Raw genomic sequence first — 16,477 nt, forward strand, 5'->3', positions numbered from 1 at the left:
TGCCCAACTATTTATTCTTCCTTCATGAGAACTCTTTCGTTTAAAATGACATTCTATTCTAGACATATTTTTAGGTATGCAAATTTTTTTTTGTCTTGAATTATAGAAAATGAGACAAACTCAGCTCTTGAGTTATGACACCAAATATAGGGATGCATTTTCATCTTTGAGGGTTGCAGATTTAGGCAAACTAAGTTTACAGACTGTTTGGAATTTCAATCTCTCAACATATATGGCCCTTGCAAAGGCTTCTGCTCATACATTTTTGTTTTCTTCCCCAGAAGGGACCAAGGCCAATAAAACTCATCTGCCTGAGTGATGGCTTTTTCCCTTCTGATAATCAGTAAAAATTATGCACCGGCACAGTGCTGTTATCAAACAGAAGTAGACAGCAATCTAATTCTACCTGATAATTTGGCCTGGCCCATTGTTTTTCCAGAATCTATCTCACCACAGATGCTGGCAGAATGATTTCTATAAAAAAACCAGACCAATTAAGGGGAAAATTTCTGGAAAGCCAATTTTTGTGCTCAATGTTGTATTTGAATTTGCAAATGTTAAACTGGTTGATGATGGGCTTATGCGAGAAGAGAAAAATAGAATTTTTTTTCTTAGTGATCAGGACGAAGGAGAAAATACGAAGAGAACTTTTTTGGCTGTTGTTATTTAAGGAAAAGTGACCTACTTGGAAAGTTTTTCTTCATGGTAATGGAAAATAAAGACAAAAGATGTAACATCTGACAGTAGAGCCTCTGACCTAGGCAGAAAATTCTGCATTTGTGATGACTGACAGATAGAGGCTGAGGGAGAGAATCTAAATGAAGATTCACAACCGAAGTCCTGAGTCAACTCTTAACAACTTTCCAGGAAGCTTTTTTTTCCCCCTATTGAAGGATATTTGATTTACAATGTTGTGTTAGTTTCACAGACACAGAAAACAAACTTATGGTTACCAAAGGGAAAGAGGAGGGGGAGGGATAAATCAGACATCTTTTTCATGCCACCACCCCCGAGGCCACTCCCATTTGACCTGACTGTGGCTTCTTCCCAGTGAAGGAGTTACTACTAAAGCACATAGCATTTCTTAGCTCAGTGAGAATTTGTAAGTTCCCTGGCCTTTCAGAAACGGGCATGGTAAGGTGGGAACATACTTTACCCACAGAAATTCAAACAATGTTTTATTATCCATTATCTCCTCATCTTTGTTTACACAGTGTCATTAGGAATCTTGAATGGGATTTTCCTTTAGGCCAGAGATGTGAACATTCACTAGAGAATCTTAAATATGAGGGTTGCTATGTCTTAGGCAAATAAACTCTGGCCATATGATCAATTTAGAAGTCTCCTCCCTCTCACCTGCCCTCCTTGAACTGTATGCCTCTGTCCAAAAGCAGCAACTGGGGTCTACCTGTTATCTCCCTGCTCTGAGACTCCTGATACCCAACCATGATCTAGTCACCTACTAATTAACGGTCAGTACCAGAAGCCAGATACTGCACTAGTATTATTTTTCTGATAACAAGTCCTATGATGTAGGTACTTTATGCACGATAAAACTGATACTTGGAGAGCTTAAATAAAAGACCCAAAGCCTTACAAGCACAGAGCTGGGATTTGAATCCAGAGCTGTTATTCTAAAGTCTTTTAACCACTGCATTAGGCTCTCTCCCAAAATGGTTCCAACAGTGGGCTTTCCTCCCTTACCAGAGAGCAAGTGGAGATAAGTCAGCCTCACATCTCTCCTGGCAAAGAGAACATTTTGCTCACACATTCTGAAGACACTGGCAATTATTTTGTTTTATTTTAAGGGATCCATGTGACGTGTTCCTTGAGCTCCCATATCTCTCCATGTACTGGCTTGACTCATACTTTAGGTTTGCTCACATAAAAGACACTGCATTTCTCTTCTAGGTCCTAGAGACTTTAACTGGCAGGCGACACATGATGGGCTGTGTCATAATTTTGAAGATATGCTTCTCTTTAAAATACATGATGGTGGAAAAGAAGAAAGGCTCTTCCATTATTGGCAGCTGGAATATGTGGCCTGGACAAACCCATGGTCCCCTTTCCACATCCATGCCACTGACCAGAGCCCCTTTCAAAAGCTCTGAGAATGGACTTAACTCTATCTGTCCTGGAGAATGAACCAGCTCCCCCACAGTTTTGCTCACTCCATCTAGAGCAGCCCAGAGGAAGCACAGGACAGTGTTTCTTGAGGTTTGTGGCCCAAGTTAGTAGTCTGAGTTTACTCTGTGCTGGGGCTTCTCCACATGGAATCTTCCAGGTGTGCATGTTTTGCTAGTTACTTGGTATTTTATTGAACGTAAAATGCAGGGAAGATTTGAGCACCATCCAGTCAATTTAAACTTTTGAATCTTCATTGAGTATCTTCTGTCTTGCTGTTCTTCATTCTGTCTTTTTTTGGTTTTTATGCTGGGTTTTTTGCTGGTTGGTTGGTTTTTGCCTATAGAAATGCCCTGATATCTTGGACCACGGGACAGCAGGTTAGCCACAGTTGGCCCCTGGCTCTCAGAGATTTCTTCTTAGTGAATGGGAGAAAGGAAAATGGCAACCAAAACAATAAAATCGTCATGTAAATCTAATCAGATGTTTTTAAGAATTTGACTAAAAGTGCTAGCTACACAGAAAACAACAAACAGAATCAACAAAAACAAGATAAACTGGACTTTCCTGAATAAAATACCTGTTCATCAAAAAACACCATTGGAAACCACAGTGAGAGAGCAGTACACAAACACACACTTACTAGAATGGCAACAAATAAAAATAATACCGCCGTGCTGATGAGAATGTGGAACCAGGCAGAGCCCATGCACTGCGCGGTGGGAATGCAAAGTGGTCCAGTCACTTTGGAACATCACTGGGTACTTGCTTGTAAAAGTTGGGCACTTTAGAAAAATTGTGCTCTACACCGGAATTTGACACAACATTGTAAAATGACTATAACTCAATAAAAAATGTTCAAAAATAAAAAAGTAATGTTGGGGGCTGGATACAGCTCTGGGGTAGAGTGCATGCTTAGCATGCACGAGGTCCTGGGTTCAATCTGCAGCACCTCCATCAAAAAATATAATAATAATAATAATTAAAAATCAAAAAAAAAAGAAAAAAAAAAGGTGGCCACTTTAATACCAATGATTACCATGGTGATGACACACATAGGGAAATCTAGGACCATATGTAGAGCCAGCGAGGCACCAAACACGTCCCCCTCTGGAGTCTGGGAAAGCTTTGGTGCCTGCTATCGCTAAATCAGCGATAGGAGTCATTAGGAAACGCCACAGAAACAAATCGCCCCTTCCTGGAGCCAGTGGGCATTTGTCTCTGTCGCTCCTCTGGGCATGGGGCTCTGTTCTCTCTGCATGCATAGCAGAGCAAATCCTGATTTGGAGCCAAGTGAGAGTTCTTTAATACGGTTCTGCACTGCTACGCAACCTCGGTCCCTTCTTTCTCTCTCTCTGGCCCAATTCTTGCATGGAAAATTGAGGTAATGATTTATATGTCGTAAGCAGTTCTGACAGGTGCACTCCATCTTGGCTTCCTGCAGCCCCCGGACTAATCGGAAGCTTATCTTTTCCTTTGTGTAATAGGGAGCTGTCAGCTTCTATGACCCTCCAAACAATTCAATCACTCGTGGGAGGATTCACCTTGGAGGGAGGACGCCTCGATACTGGAGGAGCTCCAGGGAGGCCATGCCCTGACATGTATCAAAACAGTGGCGGTCCAGGCCATGAGGGCAACACGGCCACACTAACAAAATGTCATTGGCTTCTGAAATTTAAACTCATTATATCTGCCAGGAACTTCTGAGGTTATGCTAGCAGCTTTTTTACCTTGGTGTCTCTCCTGTCTTAGGTGCAGAACATTTACCTATTTGAACGAAGAAGAGCAGTTTCAAAAAATGACCAGCGCAATGAAGAAAGGGTTTGCATTACTCTTGGGAGAAGGAGCAAATCCCCCAGTGAGGCCATAACCTGGCTGCCTTGTCACCTGCATCTTGCTGATACTATACATCCCCCTGTGCCCTGCATTCCAGCCATCCTGGCCTTCACTGCATCCCCTGTTCTCCTGTGCAACTTCCACCTCAGGGCCTTTGTCCATGGCATTGCCTCTGCCTGGAAGGTTCGTCCCTCTCCTTGCCTTCCCTACCTCCTGCTTCAGCTCCATTATTAAGCACTCAGGAAATTACTCTCTGCTCTTCCCGAATGTATCCAATTCCTTCATTATCCGCTCTCCTGTGCACCTTACACCTCTCCGGTGCAGCCCCCATCCCACTGTCAGTTTCACGCTAGGGGCATTCGATTCATGGCCTTTCCACCAAAAGAGACTGAGGGCAGGGGGTCATGGGCAGGGACTGTGCCATGCAGATTCACTGCTGTCATTCTGGGGCCTATCACAGTGCCTGGTGTACAGTAGGTACTCAATCAATACTTGTGCAATTAGTGAAAAAATGAATAAGCAGGAGACCTAGGTGGTGCCTCTGTTCTTAATTGATTTCACCATCCAGTACAGCAAAGGCACCTTTAATCAGGACTGGTGTGATGGTCACCCTGAGCTCATCTGCGGAGATGACCTTCCTACGGGAAGGAATAAGGGGAACCAAGCATGGCTTTGCTGCATCATGTCCATGTCACTATCTAACCTCACAACTCCTGAACTCCCACACCCTGGTCTGCAACAATCATCTTAGATTGCCCCACCTCGCCCCAGGATGCTTTTCTCAGATGCTCTCTGAATTTAGAAAGTGAATTAAAAAAAAATCAAACCTTCAGAAGTTTCTAAACATCTGCATGTTTGGAATTGAAAGAGCAGGATAACTGGATGAAGTTTTCACCTTGTGTCTGGATGTTTTGGCATTAAACAGAAGATGTCCCTATTTAGCTCCAAGTTGCAGACCTCTCAGCTCCTGCAGATAATTAGAGGAAGTGAGATCACAGGGCAGAAAAGAAAATGTTGAGAGGGAGCTCAGGCAGTGTTCAATACACAACAGGAGTGACTGTGCTGTCGTCAGGTCTGGGTCCACATGGTTGGTGCCGTTAATACTTTCAAATAAAAGCTCAGAGCCATCTGGTTCCTCCCTGGATTATAAGCCCCATGTAAGGGCAGCGATCACACATAACTATATACGCGGAACCTTCTTCTTATAAATGCAGATCACACAGATGATAGGTTACACACAATGAAACATGTGCGAGCAATGATGGTTTTTAGATTGGCTAATGTGTTTCTGCTTCAAGAAGTCTCTGGAAGAAGGATAAAGCCCACGCTGGCTAAGACAGTGGAGAACCATTACCACTGGGAGGCCAGAGTGGTAAAGAGGGGGGATCTACAGCCAGGCAGCCGGGGTTGAACTCCGATTCTGTCACTTGCTAGCAAACGACCTTGCACAAGCTGCTTCCTCCACATGGAGCACAGTTTCCTCACCTGTGAAATGGCTATAATAGATTTTTAGGTCGTGGAGTTAAGGTGAAGATTAATCAAGGAAGTATGCAAAGTGCCTGGAACAGAATTAGGGACTAGGAAGCTCTGGTTAATGTGAATGAACTTGAATGTCAAGAGGGAGGCTTTCTTAAGGCTCCTTCCCCCTCACGGGATTCTGCCCCTGGAAGACAGGAAGAGGGCAGTGACCCTGTGGTCGGTCAGGCTAACCCTTGTCCCCCCGCCTAGCTCCTTCACTGCCTTTTCCAAAGTGAGGCCTCTAGCTGCACTACTCAAAATAACAGGTCCATGAACTGTTTGCTAATGGTCCGTGACAACATAAGGAGCTCAAGCCAGAGTCAACGCATTGCTTCATTCATTGAGGAAGTCTTGCTACGGAAAATAAAAGTGTAAGTTGAACCATCCGGTGGATTAGTGATGTGAACGATTCATACTCGGATACAAGCTCTTTATCTTGTTGTGGACCAGCACTGGGCCAAACACCATGTTTTGAGTAGAACGTTAAAAAGAACAGTAATCCCATGAGTTGAGGAAAGGGTTTTTCATGGTCAAATAGGGTTGGTGGAAAATACTGCATGCCCTGCAACTTTCTTGGAGTTTGATATCATATATTAGTACACGAAATGTCCTGAGAAACCCCAAAGTAAATATATCTGTTGACATGTTATTAAGCTATGATTTCTCATATATTCTTGAGCAGGAAACACTTGAGAGCATGTATGTGTGTGTGTTTGTTTTTTACAACTGCTTTTAACATTTTTCTTCTGGTGAAGAACAGGAGCTCAACCAATCATTTCACTGCAGCAACAAATTACAAGAATGTGATCCACTCCCATCCACTCAAAACTATACAAATCTAAACCTTTCACGTAGAAATGCCTTTCCTTGTGGCTCAGTCGTTCTAAGGAAACCAGAGAATTAAGTATTTTTCCAGTTGATAACAATCTTCTTTAACATAAAACTACCCTTATAAAATATTTTCCTCCAACCAATTTCTTATTTTTATGCACCAAAGAAAAGAAAGTACATTCCTCTATACACTAACCTCTAAGAAAATATTTTAAAATCTTTTTCTCTGGTAAGGACAGGTATTTAAAAATCAATGCATAAGTTGAAGCCTGGTTTGCAACGTCCTAAGATCAAAGTGATTGTGTTTTCTCCTGAACTTGATTCTAAATCCATTTGCGTTAATAATTTTCTACAAAAATCTTATGGATAGTGAGCAGAGGCCCTGGAATTCCTCTTGTGATTTCAAACGAGTTCTTTTCATAACTTGGTAGCAGTAGAGACCCAGGCCCACAGTTCTGACCTCTAGTTAAGTAAGTCTAATTTAAAAACAAATACCATAGATCAGCTGCAGGCTGTGCTAACATTCTCAGGTTTTCTGAGCAAAGCACTTCTTGGTACTTCATGCCCCATGCGTGCCTGCACACGCGTACACATGCACAAGTAATTTCAAGGGCTGGAACTCACGCCCATAACTCCTGCAACAGTAGCTCCGCTACCAGAGCCAGGACCTGGTCTGGGGACAACGTCTTTCCCACGACATTCACAGCTCAGAAAGATTCTGAAAATAGAGATAATTTTCCCCCTTGAATCACCCAATTATGCCTTGATTTTCCATCTACTAAAAGTACACAGAGAGCCCTTTAAAGGAGATGATGGAGAAAATCATGCCAATAATATCTCTTTTGAGAAAAACCTGCCTGGGTTAGTGTGATTTAGGTTTCACACAATGACAAGATCCTTGCTCGCCAAGCCCGGAGAAGGGTAGCAGCCTGCCCTGGCCGGGACGACCTTCTCACATCTCTGAAATTCAGACCATTTACTGACCAAGGTTAGGAAAAGAGGGTGGGTCATAGTCTAGAATACTGTGCCTCCTGACTGTGGACTCTTAAGACAAACTGCCCCAGGGGCCATGGAAACATCAAGATTTCCTTCACTAACGTGACCCTTTTCTTCTTCTGATGCTAGTGGACTTCTCAGCTTCCCACTGTCACCGAGTGTCATTTACTAGTTCCTATCACATTTGAGAAGCCATGGATGCCTTCCAAAGGGGTTGGGAGCAAGAGACAAAGAGAACTTGATCTCAAGCCAGATATAGGATTCTGCTTATATTTATATTTATCTTGGATCTAATTACTACATGGTAAGTGCAGCATAACAAAGGTAGCTTTGAGATGAAAGAAAATATTTTATTGCCAGTGAATGTGCTCTGAATCCAAGGCAGCTCCGGAGAGCCAGGGCAAACACACATTCAGAGTAAAGCAGGATGGATTGCTAGTCCCCAAACATACTACTGCTTTGAATTTTTTCAATATATTTATCTGATTTTCCTGAAAGTCCTGGTGTCTAGGTGAAAGACAAGATGGCAAGGAACATCCACTGATCGCAAGGCATAAGGCTGCTCTATTTTATTCGCACAGCCTTTGTGGGAAGAATGTGCCATGATTTCCATTTTACAGACGATAGGTAAGATGTGGTCGGTGCTCGAGCCCTTGCCTGGAGACTCTGGGGCACGGTATTAAGATCACAGACTCTGGAGTCAGACTGAAATTGGTTAAAAATATGACTCTGTCCCTTAGTAGCTGTAGCCCTTGGGCAAGTAACTTCAGTTTCCTGAATCGAATGTACTCATCTGCAAAAAGGGAATAAAAACAGTACTCACCCCACAGGACTGCCGTCAGGCTGCAATAAGACGGCACTTAAATGTGCTGAGCAGAAGGCTGGGCACACAGTGCGTATTTCACTGACGCCTGCACTACTGTCGCTGCCCCAGCACGCTGGCCGTTAGGTGGGCTGCCCCTTGATGTGACCAGGAGTAAGAGGGGGTAAGAACCTGAGTTATAAAGGGCAGAGGTTTAGTCACACAGTCTGAACCTGCTTGGCTTGCAGAGGCGCACTCTAAATCCACTCATTCACTCAAATGTAAAACGTTGTGATAATAACGTTGCCCTCAGATTATTCCATTTAGAACCTTGAGGTAGGAGGAAGGAAACAGGCAGAGGAGGATCTTACAAAATCAAATCAGAGAAGCTCATGTTCAGAGGGGACTTTAAAGGTCATTATGCCAATGTCCTCAAGCCCAGTCGATCTTCAGAACCACCTGGGATACAGCTGAGAAACACGGGTAGATCCCTTGGCCCTTCTCTTGGACACTCTGAATCAGTTAGCTGGGAACAATTAAGATACTTTCGATTATACACAAAAGAGATAAACACGGTCCTACTGCATAGCACTGGGAACTATATTCAGTACCTTGTAATAGCCTATAATGAAAAAAATATGGAAAAGGATGTACATATATGTATAAATGAATCACTATGCTGTACACCAGGAATTAATACAACATTGTAAACTGACTATATTTCAATAAAAAAAAAAATTCCCAGATTCTGATGATCGTCCAGGAGGTCTGGTAAACCACAATCTAATTCTACACACCCTTTCAGCTCCATCTTCCTCCAGAACAAAACAGAAACCCCACCTGTGCCCAAGATTCCAGAAGTGTCTATTATCTCCTTCACAGTTTTCTTTCTAGTCCCTGTTTACTTATCTTTTGGTTTATACTGAATATTCAGACAAATATATCAGGCATTCTATTTAGTACAAGAGTCAGAATAGCAGTATGGATTTTGGAATCCTAAAGACGTGAATTTAAGTCCAAGCACGACCGTGTACTAGTGTCTGACCCTCAGGCAGGTTGTTTGACCTCTCTGGCTTTGGAAAATGAGGTTTATTTCAGTCCCTACAAGATAGGTTTATCTTGAAGATTAAATCAGCCCACATTTGCAGCATCCCTGGAACACAGCAAATGCTCAGTAAATGTTTGCTGTTTTTACTCTTATTCCAGCTGAAGCCTCACCCTGAACACAACTAACACTGTCTCGCCAAAGATCAGCCAAGGAACAGGCCAGGGACATCCACAACTGTCACCCCCAAAAGGCAAAACATGTCAAAACACAGAGGCTTTTTGGTGAGGGTAGTGCCCGCAGTTCCTGTGGAGTGTGTTCTGATCCCATCACTGAAACCCCATGACACAGACAGACAGAATCGGATAATGATGGCAATCAATAACAATAACAGAAATTATTATTTATTTTCATAAACACAGAGTGTGTGCGTCCTGCTGAGTTACACACATCACAAGCCAGTGTTCACTTGCGGGGAAGTCAATCAACGGGGGATCGCAATGTCTCCCCCACCGGGACTGGAGGGGGAGGGATGGAGCGGAGGTGGAGAAATTACCCACACCAGAGTGACATGTGCGCAAAGTTAATCTCATCCAGGGGCCATCCGGGTGCCACTGTGAGCCTGTGAATATGGAACAGCCTTGATTGATTTTGCACTGCAGTAGCTAAACACTTCATTGTTATTTGCAACAAAAATAAGGAAAGGAAAGATGAAACTGTAAAAGGATTGGCTATTAAGCCCCCAGAGCAGCAATAAATCATAAAATGAAGTCTAGAAAAATTTAAAAAGGGTAGGGGAAGACTGGATCTGTGTCCTAAGAGCCCTCTGTTGTCAAAGCATAAGCCCAAAATGAAAACCTAAGGCGGTGATGGCTGATCCTGACGCAACCTGTAATCTGCCCTGAGACTGGCCTGGGGTTACCCATCCTCCCGGAGTGAGCATCACCACACAGTCACCAGAGAGGCAGCGAGAGAGCATAGATGGAAAGTCTTTGATTTTAAGTTCTGCCTCTCAGAGCCTCAGTTCCCCCCTTTTATAATGGGGATAATCACATCCAGACCATGAGAAAGAGGGAAAGCACAATTCATGTCCCACTTGTCTCCCAAGATCCTTGGGAGCATCAAATGAGACCCCTCAGCATAAAAGACCATCCATCATGTATCTTGAAAACTCCTTCCTGGTCCTCCATTTCATTCTTTTTGCTCTTCCTCTGAACTGCCATGACAATCTCCTGTGCTCTTCTCAGTACACTAACCTGACCTAGTGTTTCTCAAAATGTGTCCCAGGGATCACCTGTAACAGAATCACCTGAGGGTTTTCTACGAGGGGTCTTGTCAATGATGTCATTTCACTGGGTACAACTCAGACCTTCTGAACCAGATCCCTAGTGAAGAGGCGAGTGATTGTTCTAAAACATATCCCCAGTAACCATGAGAGGCATTGTGGTTCGAAAACACTGCTTTAATGAACTTCATGGCGCAGCCGTTGGCAATGTGTCCCTTCCTTGGCCCTGGAGGACAGAGTGTGTTTCACTCATCTTTGTAAGACTCACCGTGTACTATATACTTAGCACAGTGCCTGGCACATAGAAGGGACTCAATAAATAGGATTTAAAATACATTGAAAAGTTCTACGTGTCAGATGCTATCATCCTCATTGTTGTCTAGATCACAGACCATGCAATAACAAACAGTCCTGTGTACTGGTGATGGGCAGGAGTCCTGGGATCAGACAGACCTGCGCTCCTTCTTGGCTTTGCCACTTATTACCAGTGAGGCCTTAAGCCAGTGCTCGCCTCCCTGAGCCTCCGTTTACACACCGGTAAAATGGGCATGATGCATAAGTCACAGGATTGTGATAAAGAATGAATTGTACAATGTGCATAAACCTGCTCAGTGCAGAGTTAGTCCCTAGGAAGGGCTGAATAAACGTGGTTGCTATTATTAGTAAACATAAACCAGTGGTCTGTTTCATCATTTCTCTAGAAAACAGAACAGGCAGCTAAACTAGTTGTTCCACCAAAATGATCACTTTGGGAAAAGTTTGTTTAGTCAATCCCACGACCTGTTAGCAATAATTGTCAAGAAGTTCCCTTCAGGGGAAAATATTTGCAAATGATATGACAGGTAAGGGGTTAATATCCAAAATTTATGATCAGCTCAACAACTCAACATTAAAAAAAAAAAAACCTGATTAAAAAATGGGCAGAAGGCCTGAATAGACATTTTTGCAAAGAAGAAATCCAGGTGGCCAACAGGCATGTGAAAAGATGCTCAACTTTGCTAACAATCAGGGAAATGCAAGTCAAAACCACAATGAGATACCACCTCACACCTGTCAGAATGGCTATCATCAAAAACAAAAACAAAAACAAAAACACTCCACAAATAACAGATGATGGCCAGGATGTGGAGAAAAGGGAACCCTTGTACACTGTTGGTGGGAATGTAAATCGGTACAACCACTGTGGAAACCAGTAAGGAGGTTTCTCAAAAAGCTAAAAATAGAATTACCATATGACCCAGCAATTCCATTCCTGGGTATATCCCCTCCCAAAAAAAACCCAAACTAGTAATTTGAAAAGACACCTGAACCCCAATGTCATAGCAGCACTATTTACAATAGCCAAGGCATGGAAACTACCATATGATCCAGCAATTCCACTCCTGGGCATATATCCAGAGGGAACTTTAATTCAAAAGATATATGCACCCCAATGTTCACAGCAGCACTATATACAATAGTCAAGACACGGAAACAACCTAAATGTCCACTGACAGATGACTGGATAAAGAAGCTGTGGTATATTTATACAATGGAATACTACTTAGTCATAAAAAATAATAAAATAATGCCATTTGCAGCAACATGGACGAAACTGGAGAATGTCATTCTAAGTGAAGTAAGCCAGAAAGAGAAAGAAAAATACCATATGATACCACTTATATATGGAGTCTAAAAAAAAAAGACAAATGAACTTATTTACAAAAAAGAAATAGACTCACAGACATAAAAAACAAACTTATGATTACCAGAGGGGGAAGAGGGTGGGAAAGGATAAATTGAGGAAAAATGTATATATTCATATGTAGACTAGAATAAATTAGAAACAAAAAAGCAAAAAAAAAAAAAAAAAAGAATGAATATCTTCTTAGAAAGCAGCTATGGGGAATCATAATGGAAAGCATCAGATCTGGGGTCAGATGGGCTAGACTCGAATCCCAGCCCCACCATTTTCTAGCCGTGAGATCTTGGGCAGACGACCCCTTGCCTACTCTAAAACTCCATTTCCACTTCTGTAAAATCTCTTCGCTTGACCCACACCTACTGAGTGCTACCATGTGTCCTGCACTGTTCTCAGTGCCGGATCTGCAGGAGAGAAGATGCGTGGTTCCTGTTTTCATGGAGCTTACATTTTAGTGGAGGGAGAGGGGAAGCAGACAAATGATACATCAGGCCAGGAAAAGAGCTAAGACCAAAGGGGCAGGGTACGCACGCCGAGAGCGAGCGGGAAGATGTGAGTGTGCTATTTTCCCTAGAGAATTCCAGGAGAGCAGCTCTGAGACTTCAGTGGAATGAGGGAGGAAGGCTTTGGATGATCCAGAGAGAATAACAGAATCTGCCCGGGACAGTTACTGTTCAGATGAAATGATACAAGGATACATAGTCCTGCATATAGTAAGCACTCAATAAATGTGGTATTATTATTATTATTATTATTTATATAAACTGCAAGGAATATTTGGATAAAAATCCATTAGAAAACTTAAGCTCATTATACTTCCTTCATTTTGGGGGAGGTTATGGCAAGTCAGTGTGGGACTCACACCTTCTAGACTCTGTAACTGGTTGAAAAGCACATTTCAACCTGGCCTCGGTTCCCAGGGCACCAGCAGCCAACCATAATGAGGGAAATAATGACTCCAGGCCCATTCTGCACAGAGAGGTCGGCTCAGTGTGATTTGTCACCACCCAGCTCCCCTCCTGGGCTGATTAAGTCACTTGAACTATGAGTTTCTTTCTATTGCCGAGAAAGGGCTCTGAGGGCCTCTTACCCCTGGGTATTGGGAGGTTGGCAAGAAAGGCACAGAGAATCTTGCTAAGTGGAAATATGTAAGACCTCAACGGCTTGGTTTCTCCATGTGGAGGTCAGAGTTCTGGGAACTCACTGTGTGAATGTGCAGGTGAGAGAGAAAGACAGAGAAGGGGAGAGAGGGAGGAGAGACATGTCCACACATCCTGACCTGGAATAATAACAGCACTGATTATTAACAAAACCTTTAAAAATGTCCCAAAATGTATGTGTCCAAGTTTAAGAGCCATAGCTCTTGATTTTGAGTGACAGCTCTGGAATAACTGGCTGACAGACATTGGGCAAGTCATTATCCCTCTCAGCCTGCATCAGCTTTAAGGGCTCAGGTTCCAGAGCAAAGGAGATCAAGGTTTGATTGTTAGCCCTGCATGACCTTGGGCACATAACTTAACCTCTGTGAGGCACATCTGTTCAATGGGTATTTTAACAGTGACCTGTCGCCCACGAGGTAGCTAATGCAGTGAGTGGGTGGCATGAGATATAGTAAATACACCATCAATACCACACACTAGCATTTTCACCTGCCAAATACCTGTCCTGCCTGCCTCACTGGCTGGTCGAAGATGAATCAGGGGGTGACGTAAGAAAACAGCTTCACAGCTGGTATAAATGGTATTTTACAACTATAAGCTACTATTACTATTAAACTATCATCATGCTTATTGCCTTCAATGTTATAATACCGAGCAGGAGATGTGGTGTTCTCAGAAGTGCTTCTCATGGTCTCTCTGGGTAACGAGTGATTGGATTTGAAAGGCTATCTTGCATAAAAAAGGGGAAAAAAATAACTACATTCATACTTTGAAAAGCTGAGCCTCCCAGCGCTGAAATAGAACAGGTTCATTACTCAGTGAGGATTAATTAGCTGTCGGGTATTATTAAACTTCCCTGCTCTTAAGATCCACGTAGAACTGGAAACTATAAAAGTGAATGAGAGGTAACCATAGCACAGGGAAGGAAAAAAAAAAAAAAAAAAAGCCACAACTGCTGGCAATGCAAATTTCAAGAGCAGAGCATGTTAGTAAATTAGGGTCTGATTAATATCTCATCAGCTCATTCTCTGTTTGGAGTCATTGTTCTGAATCTGTTGTCTTCAAGGTTGCCTGGTTTTCCTTCTTCTACCACTGGGATCAGAAAGAAAGGAGGCTGGCCTTTTCAGTATTTACATTGAAAGAATGCCGATGTGTGGATGTTTACAGTGAAATGAGGATGCTTGAAAGCCTAGGAAGGTAGATGAGGTGAAATCAGGTATGAGTTTTACTGTATGATAGCAAATGTCTGGCGAGTTGGTACAATGACTGTCGAAATGATTGAAAAATAGCAGAGGCTCATGAAAAATGAGTGTGGAGGAGACTTAGAGATGATAAAAGTCCAGGGATAACAGATCCTTTATCTCAGCCACCAGGGGCTCATGATAAAAATGCAGATTCCTAGGGACCACCCAGCTTGTAGAAGAGTCAGTGCGGCTTGGTCCTGGGCATCTGCATTTGTAACCGGAACCCAAGGAGGCAAACCACTGACTTTGTGTAGTCCTCTGCTCGGCAGCTCAGAAACCAAGCTCAGAGAGAAGAAATGTGATTCACCGGCCCGGGGTCACATGGATTGTTCCTAAGAATGCAAGAACCAGCACTAGGGTTTTCTGATTCCTAGCCACACCTCAGGGCATCCTTCCCTGTTTGAGATGCACCAGTCCAGTTCACAACATCACTGTGGCATCTTGGGGACAATCTCTGCTTTAATGGAAACTTACATAGAGTCCTCCTTGCCCCTTCATCACGGGGATGGCATTCTCCCAGGGGCTAAACACAGATATATGAAATTCATAGGGTGCCTGGACAACAGAAACTCATCGTGGGGACCACAGACAGCATCCGAGAAATTCCATCCACACAGCAAATGAGGGCAAGGTAACATCTGGGCAGAACCTCACGTTATCAACTCCCCAGTGGCACCCGATCTATCTGTCTTCTCCATGGGACTGCGAAGTCCTAGGGGTGAAAGACTGTCTCCTCCCCTTTGCATCGCCAGCACAGTGCTTGCCTCCTTCCTAGGCACCAGACACAAGCTTGAGGAGTGAAAACAACAGTATAAAAAGCATATGAAGAGAAAAATAGGAATTTCTTCATATACCCAGGCCTACTATCATAACATGGGTGTCATGACAGCCATGAAACTGGTGACGATGACAGTAATACTAAACCAACAGCAGGGAATTAATATTATTGAGTGCTTTCTGTGAGTGAGACCACACAGGATAAGCTCTTTACCACACACAATATCGTACTAAGTCCTCGCCACGATCCTGTGAAGTAATGACCATCGCTCAGCCCTGTTGCGCAGGTGTGAAAAGTTGGAGGCACAGGAGTTTAAGTCACGCGTCCAAAGCCACCAGCCAGAAAGGAATGGAGCCAGAACTCTGACCCAGGACAGACTGACTCAGCATTACACTCTTCACTGCTCTGTCCTTCAGTTTCCAAAACCTCTGCACATTTAGTGCATCGAACCGGTCTGATAAGGCGGACCTGCTTGGCTATTCTCCAGGTTAAAGGCACAGCGGACGAGAGACAACAGAGCAGCCAATGCTTGTCGGCTCAAAGGACGCTCAGTAGAAGAGCAGGCACCCATTAGTACTGGGTGCACACAGCCTACAACTATGACCAGCATAGAGTCTGTACTCAAAAAGCATTTGTGGAATAAATGGGTGAACAAACGACTGAATGAATGAATGAATGAATGAATGAATGAACAAACCAACAAGCGAGGTAATCAGGCAGCCACGGATCATTCAATTCCCACATCTGCCTCTGAACCTCAGGCGACAACCTCTTTTCCCCACGGGTACGTCTCTGTCTCCGGTCCCAGTTTCTGGTCTTCAGTAGAACAGCTGGCATCTGAAAGCACGTGTTTTACACAGATCTGTGGGTCCCTGGGGTCCGGGACTGGTCCCATCATGTGCCTGCTTCACCGTTCGCGTTGAGCACTTCCAAAACTAAACTCATTGCCCAGTCCTGAACCATCTTAACCTATATCTAGAGAGCCTTCCCTTTAAAAGAGTCTGCTTTCAGAAATCCATTTCTAACACCATTTCCCTACGAGACTTTTCCTGGCCTCCCAGAACCAAATAAAATTTCTCAGGCCTTTGATAAAACTGGAACTCCCTGACTCTCACTGCATTTATCTTATTCTATTTAGCATCGTGTCATTTGCATATTAGTCCTACACATCCTCTTT

The 16,477-nt window shown here is 43.4% G+C and overlaps 1 protein-coding gene across 3 annotated transcripts in view; it reads right to left on the minus strand.

The window, feature by feature from the left end:
- The window catches only part of PPP2R2B (protein phosphatase 2 regulatory subunit Bbeta), a 401,537-nt gene that overhangs the window by 71,809 nt on the left and 313,251 nt on the right, over nucleotides 1–16,477 (minus strand). The window lies entirely within an intron of this gene.

Source organism: Camelus bactrianus, chromosome 3 (assembly GCF_048773025.1).
Source record: "Camelus bactrianus isolate YW-2024 breed Bactrian camel chromosome 3, ASM4877302v1, whole genome shotgun sequence".
Classification (NCBI taxonomy): domain Eukaryota; kingdom Metazoa; phylum Chordata; class Mammalia; order Artiodactyla; family Camelidae; genus Camelus; species Camelus bactrianus.